At 31.5% G+C, this 25,537-nt stretch overlaps 1 long non-coding RNA gene across 2 annotated transcripts in view; it reads left to right on the top strand.

The window, feature by feature from the left end:
• Window positions 1-20,863: 20,863 nt before the first annotated feature.
• LOC149567177 (uncharacterized) overlaps window positions 20,864-25,537 on the top strand; it is a 35,041-nt gene continuing 30,367 nt past the window's right edge. Inside the window, exons 1-4 of one of the 2 annotated variants that reach the window (XR_016361608.1) lie at window positions 20,864-21,011; window positions 21,363-21,399; window positions 22,856-23,015; window positions 23,239-23,272. This is a non-coding gene — a long non-coding RNA (uncharacterized LOC149567177). Of the gene's footprint in view, window positions 21,012-21,362; window positions 21,400-22,855; window positions 23,016-23,238; window positions 23,559-25,537 lie in introns of those variants that run through there. The other variant, XR_016361609.1, reaches the window with a different exon arrangement.

The raw sequence follows: 25,537 nt of genomic DNA, 5'->3' as shown, positions 1-25,537 counted from the left end.
CTATTTTTTTAAAATTTTCAAAAATTGTTTTTGTAAACATATTTTCTACTTTGTATAATCATCTTTCTTACTATATATATGTAGACACACATGTGCACGCGCGCGCGCACACACACACATACACACACACACACATATTCCCCTTTTGTATGATAATACTATTCTCTATTTTCCCCCTTTTTTGACACAAATGAAATATATATATATATATATATATATATATATATATATATATATATATATATATATATACACACACACACACACACACACAAGGTAATGCCAAAATGTGAAAGGAAATCACTATGTATCCTCAAAAGTATAGACATTTTTTTTTCCTAATTCTCTTGTAAAATCTTTTAAACTGTACAATGCTATCTGCAGCTCTGTTGATAGTTCCATCATGTGATCAACTATAGAGAAATTGTTGTCATAGATCAATGTTTTTGCATGTGCAATGTGTTTTTGCATTGCATCCATGTTGGGAAGTATCATGCCCTATATTTATGCTAACGTGGCCCTTATCCTAGCTTCTTCCCTCAATAATTTTGCTTATAGATCTATGAGATATTTGATCTTCACAAAATGTGCAAAACTACTGCTAGGATCAAGTTACAAATGATGTACACTTTCCTTCATATCATCATCTATCTTGGATAGCTTATCCTTTATTTCCTTAGTAAATTTTGATGTATCACTTAGCTTTACAAATAAAGTAACAACATTATTTACAAAATCTTCAAAAGAAACAAGAATGGTAGACAACTGAACTTGGTCAATAGCAATCTTCTGGGCTACTTTCTCCAAAAATTTATTCTCAAATTTTCTTTCTGCCCTCTACAGAGGTTTGTCTTGCTCATTCACTTCCTGATTATACTTTTGAACTACTTCAACAAGCTGATCCAAAATTGGTTCATTTTCACCAACCTCTGTGCTCAGTGCATCAACGAATATGCTATTAATATCTTCAAGAAATTAGTTTTTCTTTTTCTTCTCCTCTCTAAGCTTTTTTTGTTTTTCCCTTTTCTTCCATAGCTCACCAAGGATATCCATTTGATTAGGAGTGAGATTGGAAAGATCCCAATCTTGTATTATAATATCCTCCTCTAGATCACTTTCTTTAGTAGAGACTTCTACCTCTTTACCCTTTTCTTTCTCAATAGAAAAAGGAATAATTTCCTTTTTTTTCTTCAAAACTTTAGTGCTCAATTGAGGCTTAAAGTCAACTATCATTGCACCAGATCAGATCATTGGTGATAAATCAGAAGGAACAATGACAAGAAGTAAGTTGAAAGGCACTTGGTTACTTGCTGATTTTGAACCTAGAAATGTCAAAGATGCACTAGACAATGAAAGTTGGATTGAAGCTATGAATGAAGAGATAGAATAGATAGAGAAAAACAAAACATGGACTCTTGTACCTAGACCTAAAGACAAGAATGTGATTGGAACAAAGTGGGTATTTAGAAACAAACTAAATGAAGATGGTAAGGTATCAAGGAACAAAGCTAGACTGGTATGCAAAGGATACTCTCAAGAAGAAGGTGTAGACTATGGAGAGACCTTTGCTCCTGTTGCAAGACTGGAAGGTGTCAGAACCTTACTTGCATATGCTGCATACAAAGGATACAAAGTTTATCAGATGGATGTCAAGTCAACATTTCTCAATGACATATTGGAGTAAGAGGTTTACATTGAGCAGCCTGAAGGTTTTGTTGATCTAGACAAGAAGGACATGGTTTGCAAGTTGCATAAAGCATTATATGGTCTACAACAAGCCCCTAGAGCATGGTATGAAAGATTGCATAACTATCTTATTCAGATTGGTTTTCAAAGAACTAACGACAACAACAGTTTGTACATAAAGGAAGGTCCAGATAATAAGATTGTTTTGGCAAAAATATTTGTAGATGATACTTTATTTATAAGAAATGATGATATTTGCAAAAAAATTTCAGAACAAATGAACAAGGAATTTGAAATGTCAATGTTTGGTGAGATCAAATTCTTTGTTGGTCTTCAAATTCAACAAAATAAGAATGACATCTACATCACTCAATCTAAATACATCAAGGAGATGCTAAAAAAGTTTCGTATGGAAGATTGCAAACCAGTTGGGACTCGTATGTATACTGGATTAAAACTCACCAAGGATGATGATTCAAAGGAAGTGGATTAGACAATGTATAGATCTATGATTGGAAAGTTGCAATATGTAGTGCACACAAGACTAGACATTGCCCTTGTAGTAGGAATTGTAGCAAGATTCTCAGCAAAACCAAAAGAAAATCACATGATGGCAATCAAAAGGATCATGAGATACTTGAAAGGAACTGAAGAATATGGATTATGGTATAAACTTGGAAGAAAATTGGATTTAAAGGTGTTTACTGATGCAGATTGGGCAGGAAATATTGATGACAGAAAGAGCACAAGTGGAGGAGCTTTCTTTCTCAGAAAAAGGTTGGTTTCTTGGACAAGCAAAAAATAGAATTGTACATCTCAATCCACAACAGAAGTTGAATATGTTGCAGTAGTAGTAAATTGCTCAAACATTGTGTGGTTTAAACAATTATTGAAAGGTATGAAGCAAGAAACCATACAACCAGTTGTTATGTTTTGTGATAACACCAGTGCAATTAACATCTCCAAGAATCCAGTAATGCATTCAAAAACCAAACATATTGCCATAAAGTATCACTTCGTTAGAGAATTGGTGCAAGAAAAGGAAATAAGATTGGAATATGTGCATACAAAGGAACAAATTGCTGACATATTCACAAAGACTTTACCTAAGGATGCATTCTTTTATCTAAGAGGTAAGTTAGGGGTCATTCCCCTATTTGAAGCTCACTAAAATACAGTTTTAGTGATGCATCAATAGGAACAGAATTGAAGATCTATCAGTTGATGTAGCAAACCAATGAATACATTGCATATGAATCAGTACATCAGGTACAATACTATTCAGTTGTTTTGAGTTATCTTTGGCATGTGTTGTCAAAGAGGGAGAATTTATATTGTCATATCTTTCTAAAATTTTCAAATAATAAGAGTTTGTGTAAGAGGGAGAGATTATATGTAAGAGGGAGTTTTGTCATTAAAAAGAGTTGTTTTCAAATTTCATTCTGCTATGACATGTTGTGTTGCCATCAATGCCAAAGATGGAGATTTTTGGATACAAATGTTCAATTGTGTGTTGTCTTTGATGTCACACAAATGTCATATAAGTCATTAGACAGTGTCTACTGAGCTCAAAAGGTCAGCAAGGCAATAGACAGTGTCTACCGAGCCCAAAAGGTTAGTAAAGATAGATTACAGTGTCTACCAAGTAGACAGTTGGTTACCGAGCCTTCAAGGTAATCAAAGAAATTTTAGTTCTTATCGAGCTCACTCGATAATCAAAGAAAATATGACAAATGTAGTTCTTACCGAGCTCACTCGGTAATCGAAGAAAATATGATAGAAATAGTTCTTATTGAGTAAACTCGGTAGCCAAAGGATTTTAAGATATTGTAATGTTAACCGAGTCAAGAAGGTTAACTCTGGAAATTCTTGGAACTAGTATTTACTGAGCAGGATCGGCCAGTAAAGGACGTTTATTTGTTTAAGAATAATATCTGTAGCCGACTGTTGAATGGTTTATTGGTAAATGTAACATGTAAATGAGCCGACCTGACAATCTGAATGGTATAAGTAAGAAGTCAAGTTGTGAATTCAAAGTAGCATGGTATGGAGATATGAGAAGTTAATGTGATATGAAGACTGATTATTGTGGAAGCAAATTTGAAAAATGATCAGAGATCATTGAGGAGCAGCAAAGTCATATTTGATCAAGAAGGATCTAATGATGTTGAATAGAGACATGTATCTAGCAAATTTAGTTGCATCTTGTTCAGGTCAATTCATTGTTTCTTTCTAACCATTGTAGTAGTGATTTCAAATCTCTTAATAGATTTGGTTTAACAGCCATTTTGTAAATCCTCTAACAAGGTGACAATTCAGTTGAATTGTTCTAAAGACCTCTGGCAAGGCCACTCCCAATAGGGTGGTTAAATCCTCTAACAAGGTCACACCTAACAATGTGTATTGTAACCTTTAACAGGCTTGGCTCCTAACAGGGCTCACTTCAGAAGAGTGAAAATTGGTGACTAGTTACTTGGTGGTTTTTCCCATATTGGGTTTCCACGTTAAATTTGGTGTCTCTTGTGTTCACTTTATTTTTAGTTACATGCATGATTGTAATAGTTTAATTTACTGAGTTATAGCAGCTGTTTACCAAGTAAAAATAGTAACTAGATCTTTAAGACATCTAAGGGATTAGTGGATTAATTTTTGGCAGTAACTAATTCACCCCCCCTCTCAGTTACTCTATCTTTAATTCCAACAGTAGATGCACTTAGAAAAGACACAATAGTATCAATAGTAGTTATAACAAGAAAACTTATTGATGTTTTTTGTGACTCTATTTGATCCATTTTTGTAACAACAGGAACTTGTTGCTCAGTAGATGAAGATGTCAGCATAGCACTCGGTAAGATGGTTCCAATTGTCATGCTAGATGAAATAGTTTTTGCCTCAATTGACTTGGTAGTGGCCTTCTTTGAGTTGGATTGCATTAAGGATTTTCTCAAAGAGAGTGGGAGGGATGCCATTACCTCTATTGATATTTTCTATGGATCTGAATCTTGAATACTTTGAATTTCAAGGAGGTCTCCACTAGTAGTTTAATCCTCTTCATTATTGAATTCTTCATCTACATTGTCAATTTCATCATCATTTATTTCTTTCTCAATATCATCTATTTGCACAACCTCCTCATTAGGCTTATGTAGACCATAGATGTTCTTCCATGTTGTTGTGTTAGACTTTTCAACTTATTTAATGTCTTTTGATAGGATTAGGTTTGCATTGAACTTAGGGTTCAACTTTGTTTCATTCTTCTTCAATGATTCCTTCACTTCCTTATTAGATAGACTCAACATTAGTTGTCTCAGAGTTTTTTCTCTAATGTCCTTGGCAATTTTTAATGCATTATTCCATTGTGGTATAGCTACCTTCAGTAAGACATTAGGAACTTGCTTTATCAGTTCCTTTGGAGAGTACTTTCACTTTGCCATTTAGCCACTAGGGCTTCTTAAATTTAATTTTTCTCCTCCTTTGTTCTTGTTTTATATCCAAAGGATTTGAAATCTATCATATCCCCTCCATTATTTAGTCTTTTTATTCTATCTTGGAAGGTAGGGGCAGACCTCTTGAAGACTACTTCTTCTTCTTCATCTTCATCCTATAATTTCAATTTCTTCCTAGACTTTGTAGATCGCCTTGTGAACATAATAGGGGAGGAATTTTTAGGTTTGATTATGATAACCTTCCCTTTCTTCTTGGGTGGCTCTTCCTCTTCAAATTTTTCTTCCTCTATAGGTTCCTCAGCTTCTTCCTCTACTTCAATTTCATCTCCTTTTCTCTCTATCAGTAGGAGAGGAGAGTTGGATGATTTGATGTCCTTTAGAATTTTATAAACTTGTTTCCTTCAAGATCTTTTCCACTTGCTTTCTTCCTCTCTTCATAGCTTGAGGAAGCTTTCTGCAATGAAATCCTAGCCTTGGCTTCCTCATAGGTTCCAAACTATGGTGCCTTAGGGTCCACTGAATCATTCATAAGAGCCTCAATTATATCCCTTGTATCATCAATGTTAACCTCATATCTTAGAGGCTTAACCCATGCTACTCTTGGCCTTGTTGCCTGGATATGAACTGTGTCACAATCCACCATAAAACATATATCTTTCTCATAGTCTTCCACTAACTTCTTTGGAATCCTATATTTACTCTACATTTTCTCCTTAAAAGTTTCAAAATATACATCCATAATTCCTTCGAAATTCTCTCCCATTTCTACTATGAATTCATTGATTTGATACACAACTGGTGTATCCTTCTTCCATGCCAAAATTCCTTTGGAAGGAAAGAAATTTTGTACATAAAAGAATAAGAATGTCAAAAGAGATCCAAACATACAAGGATTATTCTTTGATGAATGAATGCTTTCCATGTTTTTGCTAAGCTAATTGAGTTGTAGCTCAGCAAGGATGAAAGATAAGTTGTTCTTCACAATTTTGTATGCTAGGTCAATAGCTTCACATAGAATATTGTTTAGATGGCTTGAGTTATAGATCTTGTATGTAATAACATGAATACCAAATTTTATCTCCATATTTGTTACTTTATTTAATTGCATTCCTTTCCCATTCGATTTGGCAAGAGTCTTTTTAGCCTATTCGACCTAACTAGGGTTTTGGTGGTTTTTGTTTTGTTAAGCATCAACAACCCTATGATTCTATGAATCATCATCTTGGTGATCTGAATAGGTTGAACCAACCATAAATTTATGTCATCGATTTGGCTTAGGATAAACCTAATCAACTTCCCTTGAAAATCTCTTGGCATATGCAGGATATGAATTAAACCTTTTGTTTCCAAGTGCTTGTGCTCAGGTTTTAGATTCGCATCCACACATAGCTCATTATACACCTGATTCATTTCTAGGGTTCCTAATTCTTATATAGAACAATGATAATATGACTAAATATCATGAATTTGGAGTACTTTAGCAAGAATTCACGATAGAGCTCTAGTTGGTTCAAGTTCTTCCACAATCATTGGACTCAATTTGAATATTGGGGCTTTGTAATCAACTCCTCGAACTAACATTTCTGAATGTTTCTTTACTTTGTTACTGGAGGATGCCATACTACTCAATAATACTTCAAATGCAGGAGATACTTCAATGAAATTGCTTTGAATTGCTCAAACGCTCTGGAATGCTCTTCAATCTTAACCTTATACATTCATAGTAAAATAATAACCTTTGATTTCTCCTTTTAACAAAATTATGTCTTAAAATCAACATTAATGCATCATACAATAGTTGGCTCAATGACAGGCTATCTAACTTGGCTAAGACTTCAATGCTTGGAAGATACCTTCAAACTCAGTAAGAAATTCAAACTCGACAAAGTCTTCAACTCGATAGAGTCTTCAACTTGGCACAAACTTTGATCTCATCATCTGCATCGAAGCTCAGTTAGGTCTTGCAACCTGACCATGCTCGGTAAGATCTAATATATCACTTGAACTATCATATTAACTTAGTGATCTAGAATGTTGACATGGATCTTCTACTTGCTGACTAGAACTAATGTGAGATATCTCCTTTTGAATCATAGTTCCAATAATCTCCATAAATAACTAGGTTGAAATGGTTGAGTCACCCAACTCATTGACTTGGGTGTCAACACTTTCATTACTTTGATTTGCATCCTTAGAAGATTTCCTTACCCATTGCTTCCTCATATGACTTCTGATATTATAAGCCTTTACTTTCTTTTCATCTTCAACTCTTCTTTGGTTCATATAGTTCTTGGCCAAATGTCCAAGTTATGTACATACAAAACATCTTTTTGTAGTGTCTCTCTTCCTTGTGTGATGTTTTATGCAATTTTCTCCAATCTTCCCATACTCACCACAATAGTGACATCTATACCATATGTTTAATCCCAATCAAATATAGCTTTGACAATCTGTTTAGTTGGGTTCCATTTATTGGTCTTATATTTTGAATATTTGTGCCCTTGTTTTTTGCAATTTAAACACTTTCCTTCAAACTTAGGTTTCTAAGTGCATTCACTTGCTCTATGTTCTAGTTTTTTACAACTGTAACACTTTCCACTCAACTTTGATCTACCATTTCTCCAACACTTGTTTGATGTATGTCCTATCTTTCCACAATGATTAAATGTAGGTATTTTGTTCTTTTGAGCTCGTCGCTGAGATGATTCACCTTCTTCTATGTATCCTAATCCAAATTTGCCTTTATGTCTAAATTGAGTTTTCTCATTCAATTGATTCATGCTTTCATGAGATTTCATCATCCTCTCATTGGTTTGATTCTCTATGCTGAGATCATTCTACAATCATTCATTCTCTATCCTCAAGTTGATAAGCTCTTGATTTGAATCATTAAGTTGATCAATCATATCTATTTGTTGAAGAGATAGTTGTTGAATTTCATTGTCCTTTTCTTCTATTTCTTCTTTGGCTTTGTCCTTTTGTTCCATGACTTCACACATTCTGACTGATTGAATTTATTGTTCTCTTTTCAACTTTTTGACTTCTTTACAAAGAGTAAGATTACTTTCAAGCAGATATGTGATTGTTGCATCAGCTTCATCTAAACTTCTTTCTTGACAAATTTCTTCAATTATTTCTTCAATGTAGAAATTGTCATTCATTTGTGCTGCAAGATCTTTTCTTCTTTTTAGGAATTGAGAGAGTTGCTTGTTCATTTTCTTGAATTGTTCCATGACCAATTGTAGATCCAACTTTTCATTTTCAATATCTTTCTCTAGTCTATATACTTCCATTTCCTCTTATCTTTTCTCAAGTTGTTAAAATTCTGATATGAGAACCAACACTCTAATACGAATTGTTGAAAATTTAGTATAGACTGGGTGACTGAGGCAGTGGGGTGAATTAGGAACCAATGATTTTTTTACTTTAATTCACCAATTAAACATTTACCATATAATCTGATGTAATTGCATGCATGAAATATTGAAAAGAAATAAAATATTCATAACACTTGACACAATATTTGGTAACCTAGAAACATTCCAAATAGAAAGTAAAATTGTGATGGGGATGATACCCACAAGCTTTATTACTATAGTATAAAGTTAGCCTGTTAAAGCTTACAATTGATCACCTCTAATGATCTTCCTTGTTAGGAGCAATAAGGACTATTAAGTTCACCTTGTGAAAGGATTTCAAACATACAATTAAGTATGCACTATGTTAGGAGATTTAGAAAAGACTATTAAATGTACCTTGTTAGAGGATTTGGCTAATACACATATTAGAATGAATTAGTGGCTGATCTCTAATCTGCAACTCAGTTTGCTGAATGAGATTCCTTTGAAATACAATGATCGCATGACTATGATAGATAAGACTTTGCTTTTCCTTATACTTCATGTAGCCTTCTTAATTTGTACTCATATTCCTTGCTTGATTCACTTCTATGTTACATCTCTGCTACATTGGATTTAAAATGATATATTACATATATATATACCTATCCAATAAATTACCTTCTGGAGTCAACTACATTACCAAATTCAAACAATCTTCACTAAGTCTGCTTACTGTTATAACTCAGGTTCAAAAGACAACTTGGGTGATATTCTGACACTCAAAAACACTGTCAACTCGACAAACTTTGGCATTTTTTTGACGCTGATGCTCAGTCCACATTGATCACTTGGAGTAGCAGGAACTCGGTTAGCATTAGATAAGTCGATGAATATTGAAGAAATTGGTAGACTTGGTTGACACTAAATGGCTCAGTGAACATTACCCTCATTCATTTCATTTACACTACTACTGCTAGCTCTAAAAAACATTACAAAGCTTGATTAACACTACATCTATCAACACTTATACTAAAGAGCTTGGTAGCAACTGATAAGCTTGCCTTACACTACTCTTTTCCAAGAAGCTTGATAAACACTGTGAAGCATGACTTTCACTACATTCTATCTTTGATGCTCGGTAGACACTATGAAGCTCAAGAGTCTCTTCTTTCTGCATATGGAGCTCAATAGCAACATAAACAACTGACTAAGTGTTAAGTCACTAATAGACAAATGATTTGACCATAAGGTCAACACTTACAACCCCCAAGGACCTATTTAATTTGTTCAAATGGGTCGAAAGGGGTCATTGGTTGAAAGGGGTTATAGGATAACCTATGATCCCTTTTGACACATTTTATAACAACATATGTCCTTAGGGGTCCTAGGATCCCTAGGAACCTACTTCATTTGTTTGAATGGGTCAAATGGGGTCCTAGAAAAACTTATGACCCCTTTCACATCATTTCATCACAACATATGTCCCTATGAGTCCTAGGACTCCTAGGGACCTATTTCATTTGTTCAAATGGGTCAAACTTTTGACGTATTTTATGACAACATATGTCCTTAGGGGTTTGAGACCCCTAGTGACCTATTTGATTTTTTTGGAAGGGTAAAAAGGGTCATAGGACAACCTATGACTCCTTTTGATGTATTTTATGCCAACATATGTCCCTAAGGGTCCTAGGACCCCTAAGGACCTATTTCATTTATTTGAATGGGTAGAAAGGGTTCGAAACATTTCATGACAACATACCCTAGGAACATATTTCATTTTTTTGAATGGGTTAAAAGGGGTCATAGGGTAACTTATGACCCCTTTTGATATATTTTATGACAATTTATGTTGCTATGGGTCCTAGGGACCTATTTCATTGTTCAAATGGATCAAAAGGGATCATAAGATAACCTATGACCCCTTTCAACACATTTCATGACAACATATGTCCCTAGGGGTCCTCAGACCCCTAAGGACCTATTTTATTTGTCTGAATGGGTTGAAAGTGGTAATAGGATAACCTATGACTCATTTTTACCCATGTCATGTAAACATATGTCCCTAGGGATCCTAGGGACCTATTTCATTTGTTCATATGGGTCAAAAGTGTTCATAGGTTAACCTATGACCCCTTTTGACATATTTAACAAAAAAAATGTCCCTAGGGGTCCATATTATAATTTTTCATATGGGTTGAAAGGAGTCATAGGATAACTTATGACCCTTTTTGACATATTTCATGATAACATATGTCCCTAGGGGTCTTAGAACCCCTAGGGACCTATTTCATTTATTCAAATGGGTTGAAAGGGGTAACAGGATAAGCTATGACCCCTTTCGACACATTTTATGACAATATATGTTCCTAGGGGTCATAGTTCATTTCTTTGAATGGGTCAAAAGGGGTAATAAAGTAACATATGACCATTTTCTACACATTTCATGACAATGTATGTCCCTAGGGGTCATATGACCTATTTCAATTGTTAGAATTGGTTGAAAGGGGTCATAAGATTTCCCATTCGACATATTTCATGACAACACATGCCCCCTATGATCCTATCAAATGGTTCTTAAGTCACATATTATCATATCAAATAGGTCAAAGGGGGTCATCTAGTATTCACTACATATGACCTCCTTTGACCAATTAGAAGTGTATTGTACTAAAAAATAAAGTATGCAAAATATTATATACTACTAAAACATTAAAAATAACATAATACATTTTATTATAATATATATCATATTATAACATATAATATTATTGTAATATATAATAATATACTATATTATAATTTCATATATATTATGTTCAAATATTGTATTTCATAAGATATTGTATTATAATATAACATGTATTTGATTTGAAATAACATTGAGATCATTTAAATTGAAACATGGAATACATTTCTAGTTTCAAATACCAAATTTGAATTGGTGGGTATTTTTGTGTACTTGATATTTTAGGTACCCAAAATATTGCATATTTGATTAGGCTTGGTATACCAAACCTAAATGGTCAATGCCCAAAAACTACCAAAATCATGCATTTTTCCTTCTTTCTTTGAGTTTCATACTTTGAGGGTGCATCTAACAACTTTTTCGATCCACCCGATTTGGATGAAACAAAAAAGGTTTCTTAAGAATGTTGTCACCTTTCCATTGATACAATTGATGTCAAAATACAAGTTGATTAAGTAATTATTATTTTTTTCCTAATGCAGTTACCTATATAGTGTTGACTGACATAATGATTCAAAAACATTTTTTACTTTTGAATGGTACAACCTTTTTAAAATTTGAAAGATGCATTACATTTTATGCTTCACATACTATGAGGGGAAAAATAATAATTTTGTTAAGTTTTGAATGAGTTAAGGTGGGTAGACATGAGAGTTTTTTTAATTATGAAAATGTTGTAGCATAAAATTCATAGTTAATTATTTATTTGGGATAAAATTACTCAAAAATATACATTTCATTTGGGCATGAGTCTACCTTCTATGTCTACAATCTTATAAAAAATTATTATTATTTTATTGTGATTAAGGTGGTCAGACACACACCTACTTCTTATTTTTCTCCTAAAAATTTCATACCATTCCATTGAAATCCAAAAAATTAACCAATCAAATTAAATTATTTTTTCCAAAAAATGGCTAGTAGTTTAGAAAGTAAACTAGATTTACTACATATTGTTTTCTTGCAACTTTTTGATATAAAATGCATAACTACTTAAAATTTTCACATCAAATTTACTAACCCTGATTGTTATTTTTTCATTGCCACTTAAGGCCCTAGTTTGGTATTCCATGATCCTTCACATACCCATCACTTATGAGGAAATGGACGAAGTATTGGAGTATGTGAGACCAAAACTAAGGACTAAGATGTGGTTAGTTAAGTCGATGACAGGATTATATGGCGAAGTTGGAGACGAAACTAAAAAAGACACTAATAGAAGTGTTGAATGATCCTACAAAGCCACATCTACCTAAACCAAAGAGGAAATCAATTATCTAATAAGATTTATTGAGCCTACTGATGAAGATGACACAAATCTATTCTATAGCATAGTCCAACAACCAAATTTATTTATAAGTGGACTACCTATTAATCTAGATTCTACACATGAAAAGAAAGAAAAGGAAAAACATGAAGAAAATATGGATAACACAACTAATATAGGTGATATCATGATAGAAGTAGTTGATATGGTAGAACAGATAAGTGATAGTGATACATAGTAGAATAAAAAAGCATTAAAAATAAAGGAGATGACTTAGGACAAAAGGAAATGGATATAGATCAAAGAAAATTAACATCTATGGAAAATGAAGAAAAATATTCATTTCTTATAGTAGATGATGATAATAAAGTGGAAACTCAGTCCACTATGCCTAAACAAAGATCAAATGAACAAAGGGATGTCACAATTGAGAAAGGAAAGGAAATTTCTACACCTAGCATACCAATTACATCTATTTAAACATTGTTGGCACGTAGCATTCTAAGAGAATATATCATTAAATTGGTGAAAAAGACACAAATGAAGATACATTCATGCAAATCTCATTATTTGCATATGCTAAGGCCAAAGAGAAATCAAGAAAAAATAAATGTAAGGGTACTTGAGAAAGCTTTGGAAAGACTTCAAAAGGCCTTACCTACACCTACACAATTACTAGGCACTAATATTGTAGACAACCTGAATGAGCTAACTGATTATTTTGATACCCATTAAGCTACATTTATAGAATCTGCTAGCATTAGAGAAAATAGAGAGTTTGAGTGTGCACAGTTCCAAAAAGTTCATGTAAACATAGAAAATGAGATTGAAGTGATAGATGAGTGTATAATAGACATCTAGGGATGTGTGGTAAGAAGATGTATATTGCTTATATTAGATCACATAAATATGTGGAAGATGTCACAAAATGCATCAAAGAGGGCGAGGAAATGCTAGAGTAGCTAGATATTGAGTTTGTGTAGAAGGAGTTAAGTGTTACTAAGATGGACACAATTGTAAGAAATTTTTTTCGAACCATTCATACTTTTGAAAATGAAAAGAATAGAGTATTGGGGACATTCACTTCATTGAGAAGTCTTTTGACCCCCAAAGTGGATATGCTCCAACAGGAACTTGAGACATTATAATCTTCATAGAAAAACTATGAGTATTTTACACCTTTGGACCTAAATGGGGCAAAGATAGTAGCCTATGATATTTGTGCTATTATTCAAGTAGAAAAATCAACGAAGAAATTGTGTGATACTGAGTATGAGATTCTGAGGAGGAATTTTGTAGATCTCACGAGGTATGTAAAATAAGGAGTTTTGAAACTACAATTTGATTTGTACATAGTCAACTCACTTTTTCCATTGATTTCAAAGGGGGCATATTAGATAGTGAAAAAAAGATAAGAAAAATAAGTAGACAGTAAATATGTACAAAGGGTGAGTAAGGATACATCGAAGGGTTAGAGATATGTATGAGGAAGATACAATTTTGTATCAACAGAGTTGAAGTTTTATGATTTTAACACTTCACCAATTTGTTGTCCTAAGTATTGCCATTGATGCCAAAGGGGGAGATTGGTAGAATTTTTTTTAAAGGAAAGAAGTTAGATGTTGTAATCAATGGAAATACTATATACAATTATGTCCACTCATGTTTAAGATAAAGTCTTGAGATGTTATGTTGAAGAAATTAACTAAGTACATCCAGGATTATTAGTAAGCAAGAATATAGTTTTCTTGAGCAAGATTCATAGGAAATAGATATAAGGCCACGATTTTGGGATATGTTAATATAGAGAGTGTACATGATATACTTATGTCCTCTAATGTTACTATGGTATTTGACATGAGTTTTGGATGGATAAATAGTAAGCAACATGTTATCGCAAAGGTAGAGTATATAGGAAAGAATGGATAATTTGGCTAAGGTATTGAATTACCTTGAAAATTCAAGACCTTATAAATGTAGGGACAATATCCTAGATATTTACCCTAACTTGGTAGATTATGAAAACAAGTTTTGGAAATGTGTTACTTAGTTTATCAGGTTAATTAGATAAAGAGTTGAGGAAAATAGTATATATGAAGAACTTTTTGATATGTAAAACTATACATGGTTATGATATGTTATGGTAATGTTATGTAAGACTTTTTATGTTGGATAGATTATGTTTTGATGATCATGGGACAACAAAGGTTATATGGGCATAATCAGATGTGAGGGACATAAGGACTAATTAGATATTGAAGACATCAGTATACTCATTTTTGGTAAAGTCTTTATACCACTTGTGATAGTTGCATATTATTGTAAGAGTAGTAAGCTCCTTTTTTATTGAAAATCCTAATATATTTGAAACCTCTAACAAGGTCTAGTCCTATAACAAGGATAAATGTACTATATGTGATGTAGTAGACTCCTAATAGGGTCAAAACCTCTTACAAGGTATTTTTAATTAGTGTATCATTTTGTGGGTACCATCTAGTCCACTAGGGTTTTCCCTTGGCTAGGGTTTCCATAGTTAAGAAAATATGATGTTATGAGTTTATTTGTGGGATGTTCTTTATTTCTATTCATTTTAGTGGTTTATGCATGTTTATGGTTTATTATTGAAATTCATAACTAGGCAAAAAGTGTTGGAATACTAATTCACCCCTCCTCCCCCCCTTCCCCCACCCTCAATATTCCCTATTTTTTATAGGAATTTAATTATTTCTAATGTAGAATACATCTATGAAGACTGTTTCTATGGGAATGCACATAGAGTGAACAAAAATTTAATACCTTAAGCTTATCTAGAATGATATTCAATAATGGATCAATTGGGACATCAAAGGGAGAGATAATTATTAAAAAAAATAAAGAGAGAGAAGAGGACACGTGATTGACAACATAGTTTATTTGAGTAGACTATGTCTCTAAGTATATTGTAGATAAGTGATCAATCTATTAAAAATGTTCCAAATGTAATGCTATCTCTAAAATAGAGCCTCTTGGAAACTATTGTACAATATTTTGTAGCTCATCCACAAAGTCATGATACCAAATCCTCACTCAAATCACCTCACAATAAGGCTCCCAAATCCACAAGGTTGATTTAAAAAGAGTAGGAAAAAAATTGTTCCTAAAGGATCTGCTAAAAATTAGAGCATTCATACATCATGAATTCCCTATTCTCTCTACAATAATTCTTCTCACAAGATTTCTTTTATAAGCGAAGAGAATTTTCCAACATTTGGTCATATAAGAATTATTGAATCCACAAAATAAGGATGGATATATGTGCCACCAATTGTCAAATAAATCAACATGATTCATGCTGGAGTACTGAAAATTGTGAGAGGAATAACATAAATACCTTTTCTCCTAGGGCCATCTTCTCTTTTCTTGGAATACTTGCACTTCTTCTTCATGCACAACCCAACTTTGGGAGGACGTTCTCTCTTAACTTTATTCTTGGCATTATTCTCTTGTGTAAATAAATAAATTTTTCAATCTCTAGGAGATTCCTAGCACACTTTCATGACCCTTGTAGGTTTTTTGTACAATGCTTATAACTGTAGTTATGTTGGAACATTAGCCTACTTTGTGCCCAATTTTTCCAAAATATTGACTATGGATCTATCCTTCTGGAACATCCTCACTTGGAAAATTATATAAGTAGGGTATGAGTTGTGAAGTACAACAATGTTATGAAAGAAAAGGGGGAGATTGTTGAGAAGATTATTTTCATTGATGTTAGTACATTGAGATAACTATAATTACTATCATGTAATGTCTTATAATTTGAGTTGTAGAGGGACCATGACAAAAATTCTAGATAAATATTCAACTTTTACCATTATGCTAAAGGGTTTAAGTACTTCCTAAGTATCTATTAGATGTGATTTTTTTCGGAATCCTACATGATACATTCCTAATGTTTTATAATGAAGAACAAGATTAGTCTATAGCATGAGTATGTGGGATGTTTATGCATTCTAACATAGTCTAGAGATCTATGGAATATTGAGGTTTGGAAGTAAAGTAAATCTACATATGAAGTATCACTTCCTAGATTTTAGAGGTTTTGCTTTAGTGCAAACACAAATTTATTAGTGACAAAGTCTTTCAAGATAAGGTAGTTGACAAATGATGTTAGTTTTACTAGTTGATGCTCTAAAAAAGTATTATGTGCACCAATTGAATGAATCATGTTAAATTTATTTACACCATAGAGTTTGTGTTGAGTAAATTATATATTTTTCACTCTCCTGGAGTAACTATGGGATTTTGAACCTAGCCAAGATTACACAATTATTTCAAGGTTTATTTTTTATGGCCAATTTTTAGATATTTTGTTCATATTCTTGGTCAATTTGCAAATTTTTTAATCATCATAACAGACACTTATATAGTTGATCTAGGTTCACTTCAATTTTTTGGTGTGGTAAATATTTTAAAAGGTGTGACTTTACATTGTAAGTATGTGAGTGATGGTGTACTCAACTATAATTTCAATCATCATGTGAGGTTTCATTTGAAATTATTGTGTATATAGTTGGGTAAATTTTGAATTTGATCAAATGAGGAGGAGCCTAAGTATTCAACATTGAAGGTCCACAAATTTTATCTCTTACATTCTAATGACATTGGTGTCTCACATATTGAGTTGGTTCTCATATCTTAGATTATGGGATTGGTATCTCTTATAAGTTGGCATATGAAAATACAATTAATAACTGGTATATTTGCAACATAGTCAAGGATAGAGAATCTCCAAAGGAGATGTATAAACTTCTAGAAAGAATATTTAAATAATGAAAAAACTCAAACAAATCATCAAGCAATGAACACAATTGGAAGAAACATCACTAGATTCTCATCAAGTTGTCCTGACAATGCAAATATTACATCATCGTGTTCAATATACAACTATTATAGGTTTTTAGTTGATCATCCCTCCAAATTATGAAACCACAAAAAAAACCTAAGGTATCCCAGTTGCTTCTCCAAATCTAGTCTAACCTCCTAATCATCTAGCAGCCTTGTCATTCTTTGAACTACCTAAACAAGAACTACTATACCCTACTTATATACAAGATCACTAGCCATAAGTAAACTAATCTAATCATTGATTGCCAAGAAAAAGGAAACATATTACAAATAGATAGGTTGAGACCCAAATCATAAGAATAACTCCAAATAGATATATCATGGTGTGCACACATACACGAAGTTTGATCAAATATATTACAAAATAAAAACATACATCATTATGCATCACATGGTGTAAATCTTCATTGTAGCTTGCCACTGGCCACTTGACTATTAATAGAATAGGAAAGCTAGTATAGGATCATACCAATCTTAAGATAACTTCATCTAGGAACATTAAAACATGATGCAAAACTAGACATATGAATTCCAAGATCCCTCAACCACACCATAAGGATTGCAAAATAAATGATCCAAATCTAGATCAATCTCAACCTAAAACAAAAAGAAAACCTTCCAAATGAGAAATAAATAGATAAACTAAAAGGAGATATTTTTGGATGATGAAAGATTTCCAATGACCTAAGGAGGCTCCTGCACCACTTTGATAGGTTGGTACCTACTTCATCTTGCAAATTCCTTATTATATTCTTGAGGTTAGATTTGGACAATAGATCCAAGAAAATTTCTTATCATCATTTTCATTTTTGTATTTCCACATTATTTGGTGTTCTCTTGTGTGGACATGTGTTCATGTTTATCATTTGGATAGTTTATTGCCAAATCAAGATCTAGGAACTCTACTAGTGTTCAACTAGATTTGAAGTTATGTTCTTGTATATACTAATTCACAACCCCTTCCTCATAGTATTTACATGTCCTAACTCAAACAAGACAATCAATAATATGTGAGAGTAGAAAATTAAGTAGTTTGGGAAGGGGATATTTCGTTTATGGCAAAGAAATCTTAAAAATTGTTATTGCACTAGAAAATCTCAAATAATGTCTTCTTTGTGGGAAAATTGTGGTGAAGAGGGATCATAATAGTTTGAGATTCTTTATGAATCTAAAAAACTTAGATATCCAAAAAATAAATATTAGAGTGAAGTGGACTTAAAATCTATTTTAGCATTAGTAGAATCCTAGGTCTTACTTTGACAATGAACTATTCAAATGATAAACATAAATACACATCAACACAAGAGAACACAAAAAAATAATTTATATTGTGCAATAAATAATAGACTAAAAAACTTACTTTTGTTACATGCACTAGATGAAATAAAAAAATCTAATACTTTGACAAAATGGGGGAGAGAGAGAGAGAGATCCTTCTATCAACTAAATTAAATCCTTTTTGTAGACAAAGCCTCCCTCTCCTCTTAAATTTAGGAGTTTTACAAATGTTGTAGAAAAAAATATTGATGTGAACATAGCCTAGGTCAAAAGGAGAATGGGAGTGTTGATAAGTACATCTAGATTGAATCCCTAGAAAATATTCTTATATTCATGGGGAACAAAGTTAGATATAGACTTAAGAAAAGAAATGCATGTCATACTTATTAAAATATAATTACATACTATATAAGTACAAGGTAATTAATTATTCAAAAAAAGTCATCAATCTACCATTTGAAACTTACGAGTAGAAAATAAAGTATGTGTTGTTTTATTATACCTAATAGTTAAACAAGAATAATAATATTTATGGCTAAGAAAATAAATTCTCATTATGAAACTTTTATGATCTTCAAACAATTGTAGGTGCACATAATAATTGGTTGACCAAACCAAGACCATAAGTTTGGTACCATAAAATATATAAAAATATATATCATTACATTATACAACTAAGATTTTTTCTTCTTCTACAATCTTTCTTCTTATGGAAATAATAGATCAATTGATCTCAAAAGAGATATGGAACCATCTCAAATTATAACAAGGATGCAAAGCGTCTAGTTCCTACCGATAGAAAAAAATAATATGAATTTTATGCAATATTAACTCTAAAATAATTTGTTGCATTTTGTGTATAAAAAATTAAAAGCCCTACAAAACACCAATCAATAATGAAAGAAAATAATATGAATTTTATGCAATAGTAAAATGTATAAAGTTTCTAAAATAATTTGAAAATAATATGAATTTTATGCAATAGTAACTCTAAAATAATTTGTTGTATTTTGTGTATAAAAAATTAAAAGCCCTACAAAACAACAATCAATAAATATTTGATTTTAAAGAGGGGTAAACGCTTTGACTATGAACTAGTGAGGCCACAAACGGGGGACCTCATCCCCATGAGATTTGAACCTTGATGGCAAGGATAATTTTTATCAATCATTTCAAATATAATATAGATGAAAACATTATAATTGCAAAAAGTAATTGAATAATAATTTATTTTGATTGGACAAACAAATAAAGGAAAAATTTGCACTCCTACTCGACCACAAAACAACCACTCAAATTATCAATAAATATATTGTGCTGAATTATTTTAAATACAATAAATATAAAGTGTTCTAATTGGTCAAACAAATTAATAAAAGTGCATTGAATACTATAGTTTCAGAACCAACAAGTGCCACATAGTGGCTTGTATTTGCCATGAAGTTATAATAGTTTAATTAGATAATAGATTAATTAGATAGAGTAGTACATTAAACCTAATAATTATAATTATTCATTGGTAATGATAATGAATAATATAGTTTAATTATAATTTTAATATCTTGAGATGTTAAAAATTCTTATATTCAATTTATAATTTTTAAAATTAATCATTCAATTGTTAGCATTTAAAGTATTAATATTTTGAAAATGTATTAAAATTTGTTTGATATATTCTTACCAAAAATATCGCCTCATAATATGGGTATGCTTCCTAGAAATCCGCTCTATAAGACCCCAAAGTATGAGCCAATAAAATTGAAGTAAAATAATTTTACGAATTTTAGAGATTAGAAATCTCGCATATATAATTAGAAAAATTTAAAAAAGAACTGATTGAAATAAATAAAATTAATCACAACTTAAGTAGAATTGATTGCAATAGTATATTGCCTTCGGCAAATACAATAATAGTCTTACATCATTTCCTTGCAACCGAAGTGCTGTGAACAAATAAATCACCAAGCAACTTGAAATAAAAAAGAATGATCAATCCATTATAAAATCTACATGAAACAAATCCAAAACCTTAATCAACCATACCCTCCCCTCCCCTTTGAATATATACATCCCCCCATAAGTGCAACACCTTATCCACCAAATAAATGGAGCCCCACAAAGGATAAGTGAGCATTTAAAGGGGCCCTCGTTCCCACTTTTGGCTATCAATTTAGGTGGAACCATTAATCATTGATGTGGGGTTCATCACTTTTTCTCTGATCTTTTTGCCTTGTATGGCTGTGCTCAATTGATCATCAACACAACACAAAAAAATATTTCTTGTGGTAACAAATGAATCCAATAATTGAATTGTTTATTCAAACGCATGGTACAGAGAATTTCCAGAGGAAACCAAGTTTGTATGTTCAATTTTTTTCGTGATATGTTTGATTGGCAATATGTTTTATGTTTTATGAAATTAAGTATGTGCTGGGTGATTAAAGATCTGTTCTAAGCAGAAGCAATAGGTGAAATTTCTATGATTTATTTCAATTATTACTGTCAGAAATCTGTATATTTGTACCCTGTACTAAAATTATATTATAGATAATAGTACAGATAAAGTAGCGCTTGGGTATTAAAATCTAAGCTCTACTTAAAATCAATCGGTTCAAAAATTTACGTGTAAGAATATTAAATTTTTATTTTTCAAGATATATTTTATTTAAAGATGTTTCTGAGTTTAATTGTATTGGACTTTTTTATCACAGACACAATCGGCTCCAGATCTATCAAAATTTGTTCAAGGTATGAATTTATATTAAACCCTGCCCATGTATTTTTTAATTATCTATGATCACTTGCTATGATTTCTCTTTTTGATTCCATCCTTAAATCATTTAAATTGTGTATGGCAGTCGCCACTCAATCAAAAAAGTTTTGATAGTAAGTTTGAGACAAAACAATAACAAGATGCTACCAGAGAAAGATGTTTAACTCTTTTTTGTTATGTTACCACACATTTGTTGTAGTAAAGTTGAGATGAATGCAGTCTGAAAATGTTATTATTAAAGATTTTGACACAAATCGAACAAATTTTAAATATATTTGATTATGGTATCATACATATTTTTTAATTTTATTTGTATATTTTTCTTAAAGTTGAAGAATTACGTTCAGTGATACATTATCAGAAAGACTACTTAAAAGAGATTTCTACAATTCATATTGTAAATAGTAATATTTATTTTTCAATTGTATGCAGATTTTTGAGAACTCTTCATAGTGTTATAAGAATGATAAAGAGTCAAAAGAAATAATGATAAATAACTGAAGGAGGTGGATAGAGTGGATCAAAGACAAACACCACCTAAAAACATAAGCATTCAATTCAGTATGTAAAATACAAAGAGTTATCACAATGTGCTACAGCACTTCATACATAACCAAAAATCTATTACAAGTCCTTAGAATGCTTCAATGCTTCAACATTCTATCCACTCATGATCCACAATGAAAAACCCAAAATGGACTTTGCTGATCACAAGCCTAGTTCATTGTATTTATAGAAAATACATAGTAAATGCTATCTTGACCATGGCATAGAATTAGCTACAATATTAATGAGGGTAGCTAAGATGGATGGCTGAGTTAGTTGGTCGGTGCTTGGACGACTGCACATGGAAAATGAGTGGTCTATTCTATTGACGGTGGGTAGGTGGAGAAATTACTCCGCCAACAATAACAAAATATGACTAAAAATATTGATTCTAAAATTTAGATACAATTTTAACTAGAAGCTATATTATTATTAAAAACTATAATATATAAATAGATTATAAACAAAGAACAAAGACTTAGAAATGAGGAACACTGAACTAACACAATTGTTGGCATTTCTTCTTATGCTTCTGTAGAACTTATTTGGCTGATTAAATTAAAAATGGAATAGAAAATTATATCTACATAAACCAGTTTCTAAATAGTATATAAAGAAATAAGCCATGAAAATGGAATACAAACTATGATCAGAAAGAAATAATCTATGGCTAAACTCATTTCTGTCATGAATATTTGGTTGTTTAAGTACAAACCACAGCTGGTACATTAATCAGAACAATCCCACTTTATAAAGCTCTTTGCATTTCTGTTGTTGGCCGGACAGACCAAAATAAATGTTTATTGGGGGGGTTTATATTGTGTACATAAATCTTCATTTTGTTTAATGGTGATGATGAGTTCTGAAAATAAAGTGTTCTTGCAGATTGTTGCAAAGGATAAATAGTTGGGAGAGATGGGTTCCTGAAGAGAGAGAGCATAGCCATTACAATCATAGATATAAATCTCATGGGCTCTGCTCTCTCTCTTCAAGATTCTATTTCAACCATTGAAAATTCAACAGCACCAGCAATGCTTCTATTATGGTAATTTTTGTATTTTGTTAATACTTGTGTTATCTTGTATAATATTTTTTGCAAAATAATTAAGATTATGTTTTACATCTATTGTCACCAAAGAATACACAATTTAGGGATTTTATTTTAATTATTAAAAATTTCAAGAATACAATGTTCTATTATGATATTATTTTGTATTTCATATATATTAATGTTATTTTGTGTGATAATTTTTTCATCAATATTTCAGATTGTATTTGGTGATCTATGGACTGGATGAAAGAGTAAGTAATTTTAAGATTCCATTTCAATCATTAAAAAGTTTAAGAATACTAAGAATAACTATATTTAGATGTTATCTTTGACTTTGTATATATTTATATGTTATATTGTGTGATTTTTTTTACATCAATAATTAAGATTATACTTTACGATCTATTATGTTCAGATTGGAGAAGTGCATAAATATAGTTGCCTTCTTCCCATAGATCAAAAAAATATAATCTAAATATCAATATAGAAACTATCAACATAAACCATATATAAAAATCCAATTTCATTTATATATAATGTAATTTACACTAAAACAATACGTTCAGCACATAAAAAGTTGGTTGCATGTATTACAGTATACCCACGTAATAACTTTTCTTGTCCAATCATATGATATAGCTGTTTAGAATAGCACCTCACGTCTGTGTGATCTTTGGAATATAGTCTAAGTCTTTGTTTAGAGTGTCAACTGATCAAAGAAGAATATGCTTATGTGGTCTTTGGAATAGTGACATATTTTACTCTATTCTGTGTTTTGTGATTTGTTTTAATAATAAATGACTAAATAGTTACAAAATAATTGTTCTATATTCTAAAATTTTCAATCTTGTAAGTCATAGTTTCAGGCTTCAATAATTTGGATAGGATGGGTGCTGTTAAAGAGCACTATGTTTGTATTAGAAAAATAATTTTTTATATGTTTTAGTCAAGTTAATAGATAAATTTAGTGTTTTGGAACAAGTTTGTAGGTAAATAAAGAATTTAATGTTTTGGAATAAATTTGTAGATAAATAAAGTTGTGTGTATATGAATAAATTTATTTTTATGAATTCATATGCAAATGTGTATTTTTTAAGATCAAACATTCATTTTAAAAAGATGTTATGAGTAATATCAAAAAAGTCTTATGATTTCTAAATTAACTAGGCCTTTGTCACTTATATATTATTCTTGTGTGAAAATATAAAGATTTCACATTCAAATCCATGTGTAATAGCTAGTCAAAGGTACATCAACTTGGGCCCAAATAAAAGTTGAATTTTCAATTTATTGTTCAATGCTAGATTTGTATTTCAAAACAAGTTTAGGTGATACACTTGTAATTTTAATTTAAGATTTAAAACAAAATATATATAAAGACTGGCTCTGGACTACTGGGGAATATGTACCCAAATTTAAACAAAATGCATCATGGATGGGAAGTCAATCATATAAATAGACTACCAATATATTATTTAGGAATAAAGAGTCAAAGTGACTCCAAAATTCAGAAGAAAAGTGGTAGGATGCACCCCTTACATTTTGCCTCCATGTTGACTTTGATCAATTTTATGATCAAGTGATTACTTGTTTGGCACATTAAAATTCCACATAAAACACAATTTTTGTTGGTTGTAGAAAGTCTTGTATGTATGTCAAATATAGGCTTGGGATGATTTGAATCATTTGGGAATCGGTGTGTAGGAATCAAGATAAGGTCATTTTCTAAGTTTAGCATTTTTTGTCACTTTCTATAAGTTAGGAGAGCATCATATACCATGCTTAATTCCTCACAACCATGAAAACAAAACTTCTTTTTCATCAAATGTAGAATTTGGATGATTTGAAGCATATTGGTAATGATAAAAGATATTTGTGTACTTGAAAAATGTAACTTTTTAATTTTAAAATTCTCACCACTTCCCATAATTGAGGACGACACCATATTCTATGGTTTAATTCATCATGACCATTTTAAAAAAAATCTCTATAAGAAGTAACAAATCTATTGCAAACAACATAATATATGGAACATGAAGGAAATTGTGGATTTATAAAACTTCTAGGTGTTGGAGGTCTTTGTCCAAATATGGGAGGTCCATAGTTATTAGTGTTGTCAATCAAGATCCCTCCTATATCAAGATGTGGTATCTATCTATCATGGTAGAACATGGAAACACTCTTAGGATGTGGGTAATCCTAAGGGGAGGGTGAATATCTAAGATTAAAAGGTTGGTTCCTTATTGTACTCTCATATAGTGAAACTGGATAGGAAAAGGGATAGAAGAATGTGCATGTGAAATGGAAATCTAAAACTATTTAGTAATGCACCAAATTAATTCTTAGACATGTAGCTCATATATCAAACAAGATTACTCCTATATCAAGATGTGATATATATCTATCATGTTAGAACATGTAAACACTCTTACGATGCGGGTAATCCTAAGGGGGGAGTGAATCTCTAAGATTAAAAGGATGGTTCCTTATGTTACTCACCTATAGTGAAACAAGAT

This window comes from Cupressus sempervirens, chromosome 3 (genome assembly GCF_028749045.1).
Source record: "Cupressus sempervirens isolate cs-2001-9-10 chromosome 3, ASM2874904v1, whole genome shotgun sequence".
NCBI lineage: Eukaryota > Viridiplantae > Streptophyta > Pinopsida > Cupressales > Cupressaceae > Cupressus > Cupressus sempervirens.
This window is presented reverse-complemented; position numbering and strand designations above follow the sequence as displayed.